Source organism: Scardinius erythrophthalmus, assembly GCF_964197995.2.
Source record: "Scardinius erythrophthalmus genome assembly, chromosome: 24".
NCBI classification, from domain to species: domain Eukaryota; kingdom Metazoa; phylum Chordata; class Actinopteri; order Cypriniformes; family Leuciscidae; genus Scardinius; species Scardinius erythrophthalmus.
In genome coordinates this window covers 29,908,428-29,921,889 of record NC_138244.1, presented here as the reverse complement: position 1 = coordinate 29,921,889, position 13,462 = coordinate 29,908,428, and the positions used below count along the sequence as shown (strand labels likewise).

The window sequence follows — 13,462 nt, the reverse complement described above, 5'->3', positions numbered from 1 at the left end:
AAATCCTTCACTCTCTTCTTTCTACTTCTCAGCTACGATCTTCGCCCGCTCTACAGCCCAGCCTCAATAGAAAGACAACCCGTCAACAAACACAGTATCTCACGGGAGGAGAACCACACTCACAGTCTGCTTCCTCTCTATTTTAAAGCCCCATCAAGATACGTGTCCCTCTCACAGCACTCCCTGTAATTACTCCCCACCTGCTGTCAATCGGGCAATTGGCCTTGCTGCCATGGCAACAGATTCGCAGTGCATAGCGACGGGTGTTCACTGGAGATCTCTAAAAACACTGCATTCACAAGGACTTTTAGTCCCGTTCTGATTTTTTGTCACACCGTGACAATGTGACAAACGGCTTGTGTTGGGATACAACGACTGGCAATGTCTATCAAAAACCCTACAGCATCATGAAACAAGTAACCATCATATAGATGCTTACCTTTCATGGAAAGAATTGGCAACTCGCTTGCAGTTAGGAAGAACAATTGACAGTGAATTGCTAAAGGTGATTGCAAAAAAAAAGTCCCGCTGGAAAAGTGTATTAACGAGTGATTGACTGCATTCTTTTTTTAGCTGGAAGAAACTTGGCCCTGAGAGGAAAGAAAGAACAATTGGGGAACGCTAAAAATGGCAATTTCCTTGGCTTAATTGAGCATCTAAGACAAACATCTTCCAAAAAAGTTATATCTTACCTGTTGTGGTGAACTCAAAATACGTTTTTGCAGTCTGTATCTGTATGCATTGTCAGCAAAATCTGTACACTCATAACACATATTTTGCTGTTGAATTTGACTGCACTCCTGACACTTCAAAACAGGAACAGGCCTGTGTTATAATAAGATATGTCCACACAGATGAAGTGTGCAGGAATCATTTGTTGGTTTCACTGCTGTGAAGGACACAACTGGTCAGGGCCTAGCAGAGAAACTGATTGAAGTGATTGAGAAGAATTTAGGATTGGAGTTAAGGAATTGTCGTGGACAGAGTTACGACAATGGCTCCAATATGAGCGGGATTAAGAAAGGGGTCCAAGCTTTGATTCTAGACAAAAACCCAGAGGCATTATTCATTGCTTGTTGTAGCCACAGCCTTAATCTGCTTTTGTGTGACGCAGCATCCTCTAACAGAGAATGTTTAACTTTCTTTGGCACTCTTCAGATTTTTGCACACAATCTTCTCCTCATCAGTCAAGAGATGGGACATCCTAAAATAATTTGTGGAAATGACACTGAAGCCACTGAGTGACACGAGGTGGGAGGCAAAACTGGATTCTGTTAAAGCCTTGCGCTTTCAGCTTGGGGGAGCTCTTGATGCCTTGGAAAAGCTTGAAAAAGTGTCTAAAGATGGTCAAATTACATCAGAGGCTAAATCACTATCCGAAGAAATTGTGCGCATGGAATTTCTTGATTTCTTGTGTGTTTGTCAATTTGGTATGACATTTTGTCTGAGATCACACATGTAAGCAAGGCACTACAAGCAGCAGATGTGTCTTTGGACACAGCCATTATGCTGCTCAATTCTCTGAAAGACTTCTTGGTTCAGTACAGACAAGAGGGATGTCCATAGCACGCAGAATTGCAACTGAATTGAATGCTAGCACAGAGTTCAGGAGAAAACATGATGAAGCCAACAATTACAGTGATGATGAAGACCCTGAGATGCATTTGAGGTGAAGGGTGTTTAATGTAATTGTTGACACAGCTATCCAGGAACTTGGTGACAGATTTAAAAATATTGGCCATGTCTCTGACAAATTTAGTTTTTTAATCAAGATGGAAACCATGACAAAAGATGAACTGGAGGAATCTGTAACGAGGTGTGCACTAACATCAAGTGACAAAGAGACATAATTCAGGAAATCTACCCTGCAAGCCGAATTCTCAAAGGGCACAATAAAGTGACAATCTGAGCTTTATTCTGCAGGAAAATCTAGAGAAGGTCTTTCCAAATTTGACAGTAGCCTTAAGAGTGTTTCTAACAATGCCACTAACAGTCGCCTCCACTGGAAGATCTTTCAGCTAACTGAAAGAGTTGAAGACGTGTTCGTGGAGGGAGAAGGGTGGCAGGGAGAGGGCGGATGCGTGGAGGAAGACAAAGAAGACAAAGAGCTGTTATTTCAGATGAAATAAGGGCTACACTTATAGACCATGTCGTGAACCATGGTCTCTCATTGAGAGAGGCAGGGTTGAGGGTGCAACCCAATCTGCAAAGATCCACAGTGGCATCTGTAATGCAAATTTTCTATCATACAAACAGGTGAGAGTTACATCCTTACAGTAAATGAAAACATTACAGGAATTTATTTTGAATTGCAACTATAGAATATTTACACAGATATATATTACAGTAAGTTTGACTGTAAAATATATTTTTACAACAGGACCCAAAGGCTGCCCCCAACAGGAGGAAGAGGAAAAATATTTTCAGATGCGCAGGAAAATGCTATTGTTGACATGGTTGTTGTCAACAATGCAATAAAACTGCGGGAGATTCAAGATAGAGTGCTGGTTGATAATGATATATTTGAAAATGTTAATTCTGTCAGCACAACAACTATTGCTCGAGTCCTACAGAAACACCAAGTTACAATGAAACAGTTATACACTGTACCGTTCGAGAGAAACAGTGAACGGGTAAAAAAGCAAAGATACCAATATGTCCAGGTTAGTGTTGTCAAAAATATCAATATTTCGATAAATATCGATACTGAAATATCTGAACGGTACCAATATTAATTTCCAGAAGTATCGATACTAGCCGCGCTTTCACTTTCACTTCTCTCCAAAGGCGCGTTGACGAACACCACACGCGCACTCGTCTCATTCGCTCTGGTTAAATAGCAAAAGTGAAGTGAATGGGGCTGATCACATCTGACGCGTTTTTTGCAATGAGAGGCGCCTATTTTCAATTGGTTTCCAGCGAGCGTTCTGCGCGCTGTTTATGCGCCTCGCGGGCCTTCCGTTAGTGATGAAAGCTAGTTGCTTGAACGCCCGGAGAGTGCGATGATGGAGGGTAAACTTGTGGTGCTCTCGCAGGTTACCAGGAGCTTAACGACTTCACGAACCGTAACTACCACAATGTTAACAGAAAGTAAATAAAGTTAATAAAAGGCTGATTTGATGTTTACTTGACTGACAGGACAGCTGTTTCAGTGGTTGCCTAGCAACATAAAAAACGCAGCGCACTGCTCGTTCTGTGTGATCTTAGACAAGTGCATTTTAACTGTGGTCAAATGTAAATTAACTTGTGCTTATTTAACTTTATTAAAGAATTATTATTTAATTATGCAATTTGCCTTCATTAGCAAATATCATCAATTTGATTACACAGATACTAATTAAACTAAACTGAGCTAGACAATGACATCTCTGAATTGACCGTTCGCAAAAGCCACGCCCCCTAGTTATTGTTACTACGCCCGTCAAACAATTGAGAAACAGACACATGGCTGGGTTGAGCTCCATACCTGTATAAGTGATTGGTTTTGGAGTAATGCAGCAGACATATCCTCCAGGGCACGACAGAAATTGCTGCAATATGCAGTGGAGGGATATGTTCAAAATGTTAAAATAAGCAAAGACGGGAATATTACAACAATCGAGGCCAGTGCTTGAAGTGGGGGAAAAAAGGTGCCGGTAGGCTAACTGTTACTCTCTTGCATTGGCAAATCATGACATTTGAGATTAATACAGTGAAAAACAAAACTTGAAGATATTGTTGGTACAACAACAATTTATTGTTATTTATTAACAATATAAATGTATTTAAACAAGTCGTGTGTGTGTGTGTGTGTGTGTGTGTCTGCTTGTGTGCAAACGGAACTCCTCCAAGTCTGCAAGTCCAAAAATACATTTAGGCTATGGTGAGTTTACTACATTTAATTTTATTAAATGCATTTATGGTGAGATTATTATATTTTCATGTCAATCTGTGTTCGTTTTGACCAAGAACCATGCGCTGTCACTTTAATTCAGCGCATGCAGCACAGCAAAAATAGACTCGGTGCGGAAACGATTGCAGCATTCGCGTGCAGTGTGAAAGCTTTAAGTTACCTGTTAACATGGGTGCAAAAAAAAAAAAAACGCACTGTAAACGGACTACGGAGTATATGTGAAACGGGCGTGACTGACGCTTATATATTATATACGCTGACATATGTATGCTTATTAATCTTCGAGGCATTTAGCTGTGAGTGAGGTCTCCCACACTGCTTAATCCATTGTCGGCATCTTTCCGCTTGGGTCTTGGGTTTTGGAAAGGCGAAAAAACGACCCCTCCCTCTAAACTTTTGGGGTACCTAGTGTCAGACTTGCAGGTGCCATAGGCGCATCGTTTCACCATGTGCTGAAAACGCAATGTTTGACGGAGGTCCTTCTCCTTAGTTAAGTTGCTGAGCTAGGATTGGACGAGGAGCGTTCGAGGGCGGGGTTTTGTGAACGGTCAATTCAATGATGAAATGCCTTTAACTGAAAATTGAATGTTTAATCTTATTATTATACATTACTGACACTCTCCTCCAATTTGATACTTTTAAGTGATTTGACACAATCTGTATTGTTAAAAGCGCTATATAAATAAAGGTGACTTGACTTGACTTCATGTCGATCCAGTGAGCATTGTTTTCGTGTGTGATGCACACAGGTTTGCGTTTAAATCTGTTCATCAAATAACGTTAATGTATTAACCAGCATTTGCTTTTGAACAAGTGCACTACCTCAGGACATTTTTGTTCATGTAAAATATACCTCATTGTCATGTTCTAGACTTGTTATATTTAGCTTTAAATAAAAAAAATACCCCCTTAATATTGTGGCAGTTTTTTTCTCCTTGGTATTGAAAATGGTATCGAATATCGATATTTTTCAAGGTATCGTATCGAAGTTAGAAATTCTAGTATCGTGACAACACTAGTCCAGGTAAGACGTCTGAGGTTACATACACAGCTATAAAAAAATATTTACAGTAAAAAAAACACTAGCATTACTACAGTAAAACTGTGCACTTACTGTTTTTCAGAGAGTAATGGAGGTGGAAGCACTGGAAACACCACATTGATTTATATTCATTTATTTATTCATTTATAGACAATAACCTAAAAATGGACAAGCAAATTAATTATGTGGTCCGGGCTTGTTTTTACAATCTGCGTCTCTAGAACACTACGCTCAGAGAATCAGGAATTACTGATAGTGCCTAGAACAAAACGCCTTCATAAGGGTGACCGGGCGTTTGCGGTAACAGGGCCGAGATAGTGGAATGAGCTGCCGCTATCTATCAGGTCTGCAAAATCGCTGTCGATTTTTAAGCATTTGTGTAAATCGCATCTGATGTCGTTAGCCTATAATGAGTAGATGTGACATTCTATATGTAACCGAATGAATGAGATGATTGACATTAGTGAGCACCTATCAGCAGGTAATCCACCCTATTTAAGAGCTGGTTGGCTGTAGCCTGGGTTGCGTCACGTTCGACTCCGCCTCCGTCCTGTTGTTTGCGGTGATCGTAGGTATGTGCGTTAGCTATAGCAATGGTTGTTTTTATTTTTGTGTGTATGGCACTGACTATTCGTGTTATGTTTAGTCTGTCTCTTCTCTCCGCCTGGTCCTTGGCATTGTCTTGATCGGGACATTTGTGCGCTGCTTTACAATCAGGTATGTGCGAATGGGTTGTGTAGGGCGAACTATTTGTTTTGGTTTGGGATCGTCTGATGTTTGGAGCTGTGCGCAGTGTCCCTGTACTCCAGCTGAACAGCTGATCGCACGAAATCAGAGCGTTTGTGTGACGAAAGGAAACACACCGTGCGTTTGCATCATCCTCTTTCGATTCACTTCTCGTCCGTGGCGTCGCTTTCTATACTGTCACTACCGTTAACATTACAGCCTGGTTGTTTCTCTGCTGCTGTACGGCGAAAACATCGTATCTTCCCAGTATACGGAGGGAATTGTTGCTGTCTGGTTTGCCTGTTCTTTTTTGATAGTTTAACTCTGTCAAATTGAGTTAAATTGTTTTAATTTATTTAAAGACTGTGTATCGCAACTTGCACCGGATGCCATCAAACTGTGGCAGCCTGTATTTTTATGAGTATCTGTTTCATGATTACACCATGACAAAATGTGAGATGAATGTACGTTTTTTTTAAAAAGCCTGTTTATAAATGTTGATTTACTTTCAGGCACTGGGGTCCCACGGTTGTAGGATCTTCTATGGTGGTGGTGCTTCTCTGGACCTTTGCCGTGTGACACTTTTGAAGTGTTGTGGTGTGATCTGAAGTGCACAGTGGTGTGTGTGTGTGAGTGTGCTTTTGGTTGCTCAGCTTAGTGATCTCTCTTATGGTGGAACTCAGCCCTGGAAGTTGTGTGTGTTTTGTGTCTTTGTAAATTGTGAATTGTGAATCAGCCAAGTAAATGTTTGAGTGTGGTTGTGATTTTGTTTATTTTTAAATTGTCGGCCTAATGGCTTTTTGAGTCTTCGGATGCTGTCCTGTACAATCATTGCTCATTATTTTGATTTTATCATCTTGCTCTAAATTTTGTATTAATAAATATTTTATACATTTTCATACCCACGTTTCTGCCTACTTCATTAAAGAGAGTCGAACCTGAGTGACCTAAGAAATTATTTGAGTTTAATCTATATTTCCCGAGGCGGAATTCCCCGGGTGGCGTAGTCGCAAATTTTTCCTGTAATACCGCTCTTAAGCCACATATATGTTATTTATTGACTGGTCTATGTATGTCGTTATTTTTATTCCTTATTGGAATCTGTATGTAAAGCACTTTGGTTCAACCCTGGTTGTGTTTTAACAGTGCTATATAAATAAACAAACAGAACAAACAGAACAGAACATTTGTATTTATCGATGAAGCTGGATTTAACCTTGCCAAAACACGGCGCAGAGGAAGGAATGTTATAGGTCAAAGGGCCACTGTGGAGGTTCCAGGCCAAAGGGGGAAAATATCAAAATATAATGTGTGCTGCAATGGCCAATGATGGTTTGCGTCTCAACACACCACTCATTGGCTCATACAACACAGAAAGGCTTATAGCTTTCCTAGAACAGCTCTATGCTCAGCTAGTGCCAGCAGAACAGGGGGAGCCAGTAAGAAACCCCCAAGTTTTTGTCATAGTTTGCGATAACGTTGCTTTTCACCACTCTGCAGCTGTCACAGATTGGTTTGCAGCACATCACAGATTTATGGTTTTGTACCTGCCTGCATATTCACCCTTCCTCAACCCAATAGAGGAGTTTTTCTCTGCCTGGAGGTGGAAAGTGTTTGGTCACCACCCACATGACCAAATGTCTCTTTTGGAAGCCATGCGTGTCGGATGTGAAGACACGAGTCCAGAGGACTGCAGGGATGGATAAGGCACTCCAGAAGGTTCTTCCCCAGGTGCATGGCAAGAGAGAACATTAGATGTGATGTTGATGAAAACCTGTGGCCTGATGCTAGAGAGAGGCAGGATTAGCCCCTCAATTATTTGTTCGAATTACAGTATGTACTTTTAGTTTCTACCTTTTTTTTCTCATTACTGTAATTCCGTAAATTATACAGACTTGAAGCAAACTGCTAATTTTCATTTACCTTAAAGAATTTTTATGTTCTAAAAATTTAAATAAATCATGTGAAAGAATGGCACTCTTTTCTTTGAGGAAAATATTACTTTGTATGAAGTCACTGAAATTGTTCAAACTGTAAAGATGAAAAGTTTGTATTTTCTGTATTGGTGTTTGATGCTAGTGTTTTTACACTCAGTGTGTTCTGAGTGACAGTGTGTGTTATCTCAGTGAGGGTTGTGCATAGTGTTTGGCTGCACTGAGCCTGTTTTGAGCCGTGTGTTAAGAGTTGTGTTGCTTGGAGTGAGTTTTGCAGGTGATGTGAACTGTTTCGCTCAGGTGACTGTTGGTAGTGCAGACTGTAGTTAGAGTTTTGCACATGTAGCTCCAGTTGTGCTCACTGTCATTTAGCAATCGGAAAAAACTGTAAATCATACCTTCATTCAACTATGAACAATTATTGCTTTTATAACATATGATGAAATACTTGAAAAAAGTACAAAAGCAAGGCATGGCAAAGTGATATACATTTATTGTTTCTTTCATATTCAATTGTAATCAATTGTTTTTAAAATATAATATAAATATACTTTATGTACTTTTACTACTACTTTTATTAGTTAAATTGTGTTCTGAATTGTATATTTGTTACACTTTGAAGCAGTTTGAAAAGTGTTAAGACAAAAAAAAAAAAAAGTATGCTTATAGTTACAGTTGGAAATATTTTGGCACCATCACATGCTTATTTTAAGATATAGTTGGATTGACTCCAGAGGCCATATAACTTCTCTATGGATATCTTTCAATTTTATTTGTATTGTGTGTGTGTGTGTGTGTGTGTGTGTTCCTGGTAACAGTTGCAAGGACATGTTTTTGGCCCCCATGAGGAAAAGAGCTCATAGTTTATTTTATTTTTTGAAAATGTAAAAATACAGAAAGTTTTCTGTGAAGGGAAGGTTTAGGGGTAGGGTTAGTGTAAGGCGAGAGAATATACAGTTTGTACAGTATAAAAACCATTGTCTATGTAATGTCCTCATAGGAATACCAGTGTGTGAGTGTGTGTGTGCTTTCAGGTAAATATATTTTACATAGACTATATTCACGAGGCCAATTCTATATATGATATAAACCACACTCAAGCATCCTCATAAAGCAAAATGCTTTGAAAAATAATTTTTAGTGTAAAAAAGCAGGAAGTGCTTTTGGTTAGCATTAGGGGATAGAGTATATAGTGCCAAGAAAAAGTATGTGAATCCTTTAGTTAGTTTTCTGCATTAATTGGTCAATGTCATATTCATCGAATCATAAGTATAGACAAACACAATGTGCTTAAGATAATATCATACACAAATTATAATCATGTCTTGATTCTTGGGGGGGGCGCCAACCATGATCTTGCATAACCCTCAGCAAATGTACAGTTGCGCCCTTGCACAACCCTGATATTATTTTTGTTAATTGTTAGTTTTCATGATCAATAAAATAAAGCAAACGATTCAGTCAAACATAAGTCAGCTCTCTAGAAGGCTACAATGTTAAAGTTAAATAGCCTAAATATATAAAGTTATGAAACTTAGCCCTCAGCCAAAACGATCTGCTAGGGAACAAACTATAGATTCCTGAGACCAAAGATTGCCCGTTAGATACACAAGACGAGTTATATCTCATGTTTAACCACTAGACTAGAGACATCAGAGCCAGTGGCAAACGTCAGAAGCACTAGCCGAGGAAAGGCTGATCTTGACGGGTGCATGAGCGCTGAGCGACTGCTGATCGCCTGGATCTCACAACTCTGAAAACCTCAGAACAAATTTTCAGACAGGTGCTATTTTTATAAATAAACCACCGATTTGAGCTTTATACAACTACATTCTCACCAGAAAAAATCTTAAAACTACAGTTTGTGACACAATAACAGCAGTATCTTTAAATTATGCAGGTTTTCTCCTCTGCTATTGGTGCGAGATGCATTCTGGGATAACTGGCTGTCTCAAGTCCGCACAAGTCACCTCTCGATGCATCCTCGATAAAAGCGGCAGATCAAGAACACATCCGGGGATTTGAACTGGACTTGGCTAGATGTGAACTTTGAATTGGAACAGTACTTGGGCAGCGACTGATGACGTTTCACAGTTACACAAGTACACAAGAACAGACAATAATGCATATTGAGAAACGGCTCTGCACATATTGTGTGTCTCCCTATCAAACCCCTGATCAACTCATCAGCTCATCAGTAGAGACTCCAAGACCTGAAATGGTTGTGTCAGATTAGAGACATTGTTGGGGAACCACTGATCTAGAGTTTCATGACTGAACTCGATATTTATTTTTAACTGTGTGTATTTGTTTGTAAATGTGTGTGCCAGTATATTTAATGCTTCGGCCATTTAAAGCCGTTCTTTAACCCTGTCAGTAAAGCTGTTTGACTCTGATGAGTCTGAGGTGAGTCTGTATCTCGTCCTGATCTCTCTTCGGTCTCGTCGTGAGCTCACAGTCTACAGCAGCTTTTGCATTCAGAGGGTGTTTTATATGATCAGCACATGCTTCACTCTGCATGTGTTTATAGCTCTATGAACTGAACATGACATGATCAAGAGCTCTTCTTCATCAACCAACAAACATGACTTTCAGCATCATCTTCCTCTCGACTCTGGCAGTGTTTAGTTCAGGTTTGAATAATGATTTATGATTGTATTTTCACAAACTAATAACACTATATCATTACAATCAACATCACTCTTCATAAACACAAGATTTGTGTCATAAACTTGTGTTTATGAAGAGAATGAGTCAGTGTTTCAATATGATCATCATGTTTTAGGTGTAATATATGATCCTGTCAATCAAACTGAACAGACTGCATTCAGTCACTTCTGCTGTCTGGACGTGATGCTTTCCATTTGAGACACACAAACTTTTACATTCTTACACAATTACTGTCACAACGGCTGATTCTTGATTTGTGATCATGGATTTTTTATTTAATTTTTTATAATACATTCAAGTTTTTTAAAAACCCTAAAAAACACCTTCTTTAAATGTAAATGTGCAGCAGAAGTGAAAGTGTTCCAGTCCAGATCATGTAACCAATCAAAGAGTGAGACTGAAAACCCCATTTGCATTGTCAGGGTGGAGTGATTGTGATCCTCTCAGAATAGAGCAGCTCTGTCTCCAGAGACCATGTTCAAACCCCAAGAGCTTTATTTGACATTTACTGCTACATCAACCTTCTGAAAAGCACCTGCATCTTCATCTGTTAGTTGAATGATGTTGTCAGACACAAAGTGAACTTGTTGAGAAGCTTTATTGAATGTTGCAGCAAACACAGCAGATTGAAAGATCACACACACACACACACACACACACACACTCAGTTTCAGTATTGAGTTGTAAATCACTCCAGCTGCAGCACTAGACTCATGTGAATCCTGCCTGACACAGGACACTCAGATATGGCTCATCTTCAGGAGAGAAACATCAGCACTCAGAGCTCTTGTGGAACGAGACCTCATGAGGAGCTCCATCATGTGTTACTCTGCAGACGTACAGCTCTCCCTCTTCCCAGCGTGCTTTGCTGAGGGTCAGGACGCTACTGCGGCTGTAGCGGCCGTCCTGCTGGCTCTCTGCGCTGGTCAGAACCCCCTCGGTGACCTCTGACCCGTCCAGTGTCCAGCTCACCAGCGCCCCCTGTGGAGAGTAAGAGCTGAGCAGGCAGAGCAGTGCGGCTGAGTCTCCAGAGATCTGCAGAGAAGAGGGCGGCAGCAGAGACACTGAGGGCTTCACTGTGGGACCAGCTGCAGGAGACAAACACAACACATTCACACACACACACACACACACACACACAACACTGCACTGCACATTCACAGCATAGGAATAATGCTGCTCTAGTTTTAGATTCAATCATTATAAAACAATATCAGTAACACTTTATTTAAAGCTTTCATACATATTGCATTATAAAAGTATTTTAATGCATTAATTATGCACTGCTATATACATTAAAATGCATGTATGATCTAATCAATAAGTGTAACAGCAGTTCTAACACATATTATCTATTATCAGGCCGATCTGACTGCTTTAATTCCAGCAATTATTCACTCTGAACATAAATATCTTAAATTTTGAGATATTCACCTGAACTGAAAATGTAACTCAATTTCAAACAGAGTTAAAACACAATTGAATCACACAGAATGAACAAAACACTGAATTATAAGCACAACGTGAGCAAAAGAGATTCAGTATCATTGACTGAACTACAGAAAGGAGCAACATTTACATTCTGATGTCAAATCTCTTTTTTCCATGTATGATTTCTACAATAAAAGATTAACTAAATATGAACTCAGTGTAGAAATAAATGAAGGAAAAACAAACCTGTACTAAACTGAATAAACTCATAGTGAGACACAGTGTGGAAATATGTTTAGAATTCCTTTTTTGTTGAAAGGAATAATGTTATTCTTATAATAATATCATTGTTTTAGATTAAATAAGTATAAAGTAACACTTTATTAAAAGCCTTCATAAATATTGCATTATAAAAGTCTATGCATGTGTTAACCAAAGTTAATATACATTGTAATATTATCTATTCATTGTTATACCTTTAGAAATTATAATACATTAAAACTCATGACAAACAACCAATTTCAGATGTAACAAGGAATTTGTAAATATTATAATGCATTTTATTTTTGGTTACAATAATTTATGAAAAATATATAAAGCATTATTATCTACATTATTGAAACCTTTATAATGCATTAAACATAAAGGCTTCAAATAAAGTGTCACCACAATATCTAATAATCATTATTATTAATAAATGTTGTTCTTGTTTCAACTGTAAAACACTTTCTGAAATCTAAATTGTATTTTTTTTATTAGGTGATTAAATAGACAGACTTACCGATCACCAGTTTAGTTCCTCCACCGAAAGTCCACCACAGTGATACAATCTAATGAAACGCTCGTACAAAAACCTCTATTCCACTCGAGTGAACACACACTCCAGCAGAGAGAGAGAAACAACACTTCAACACACTGATATTAGAAGATCCTCAGCTCTTCTCAACACTCACTCATTCAGATTTGACTAAATGCTTTCTGATATAACACTGTTTAAAGAAATATATTTGATGAGCTGTGACCTCTGAGGTGACCTTTGACCTCTTTGATCATGGATGATGTTGTGGAGTTTCTCATAATGATGCTTCTGTTCTTCATATGCAGATCAATCATCATGATTCACAGAAAAACCTGCAGCTTCAGACTTCAATCTTCAGTGAAAATCTCTTCAAATAATGAGTTTATTGAATATTAGAGCCAATAGAAAGTGTCAACAATGAAAATATAAAAGGTATTTTGCATGTTCTCCACAGTCAAGCATGTTTTCATATTCAAGGTCTGTTCTAAAAGTATCTGGACTGGTTATGAATCTCCACACAAGATCATGAAACGTGAACAAGCTCTAATATGTCTCCATCTTTAACAGCCTGTTTCTTCTCCATTTGATGATTTCAGACACACATGAGGCTTCATGATAGATGGAGTGACACCATGAACTCTGATTAGAGATTCACAATCAGTCCTGATACTTTCTGAACAGACTCATGATTCATGATCTTACTTTAGTGATGGCGGTTCATCTAGTGGAAGTGTAGCAGTGATGATGGTCACATGACTGAATATGGACACAGAGATGGACGTTCATCTGCACATCCTCAGTGTCTCAGGAGTCACAATAAAAATACAAAATAAAGTCATGATTCTGTAACTCTAGTGTATATTAGTTTGTTATCAGCACAAGCTGTTGTAAATCCTGCCCACTTCTTTGCATTGTCAGCACATGCTTCAGTGCTCTGAGAGTGTTTATAGTGCTGTGAGTTTAACACT

At 38.9% G+C, this 13,462-nt stretch overlaps 1 gene segment (V, D, J or C); it reads right to left on the bottom strand.

The window, feature by feature from the left end:
* Window positions 1-11,035: 11,035 nt before the first annotated feature.
* Window positions 11,036-12,808, bottom strand: LOC308684646 (immunoglobulin lambda constant 7-like). The segment is given in 2 exons: window positions 12,718-12,808; window positions 11,036-11,352 (listed from the first exon to the last, which is right to left on the bottom strand).
* Window positions 12,809-13,462: the final 654 nt, after the last annotated feature.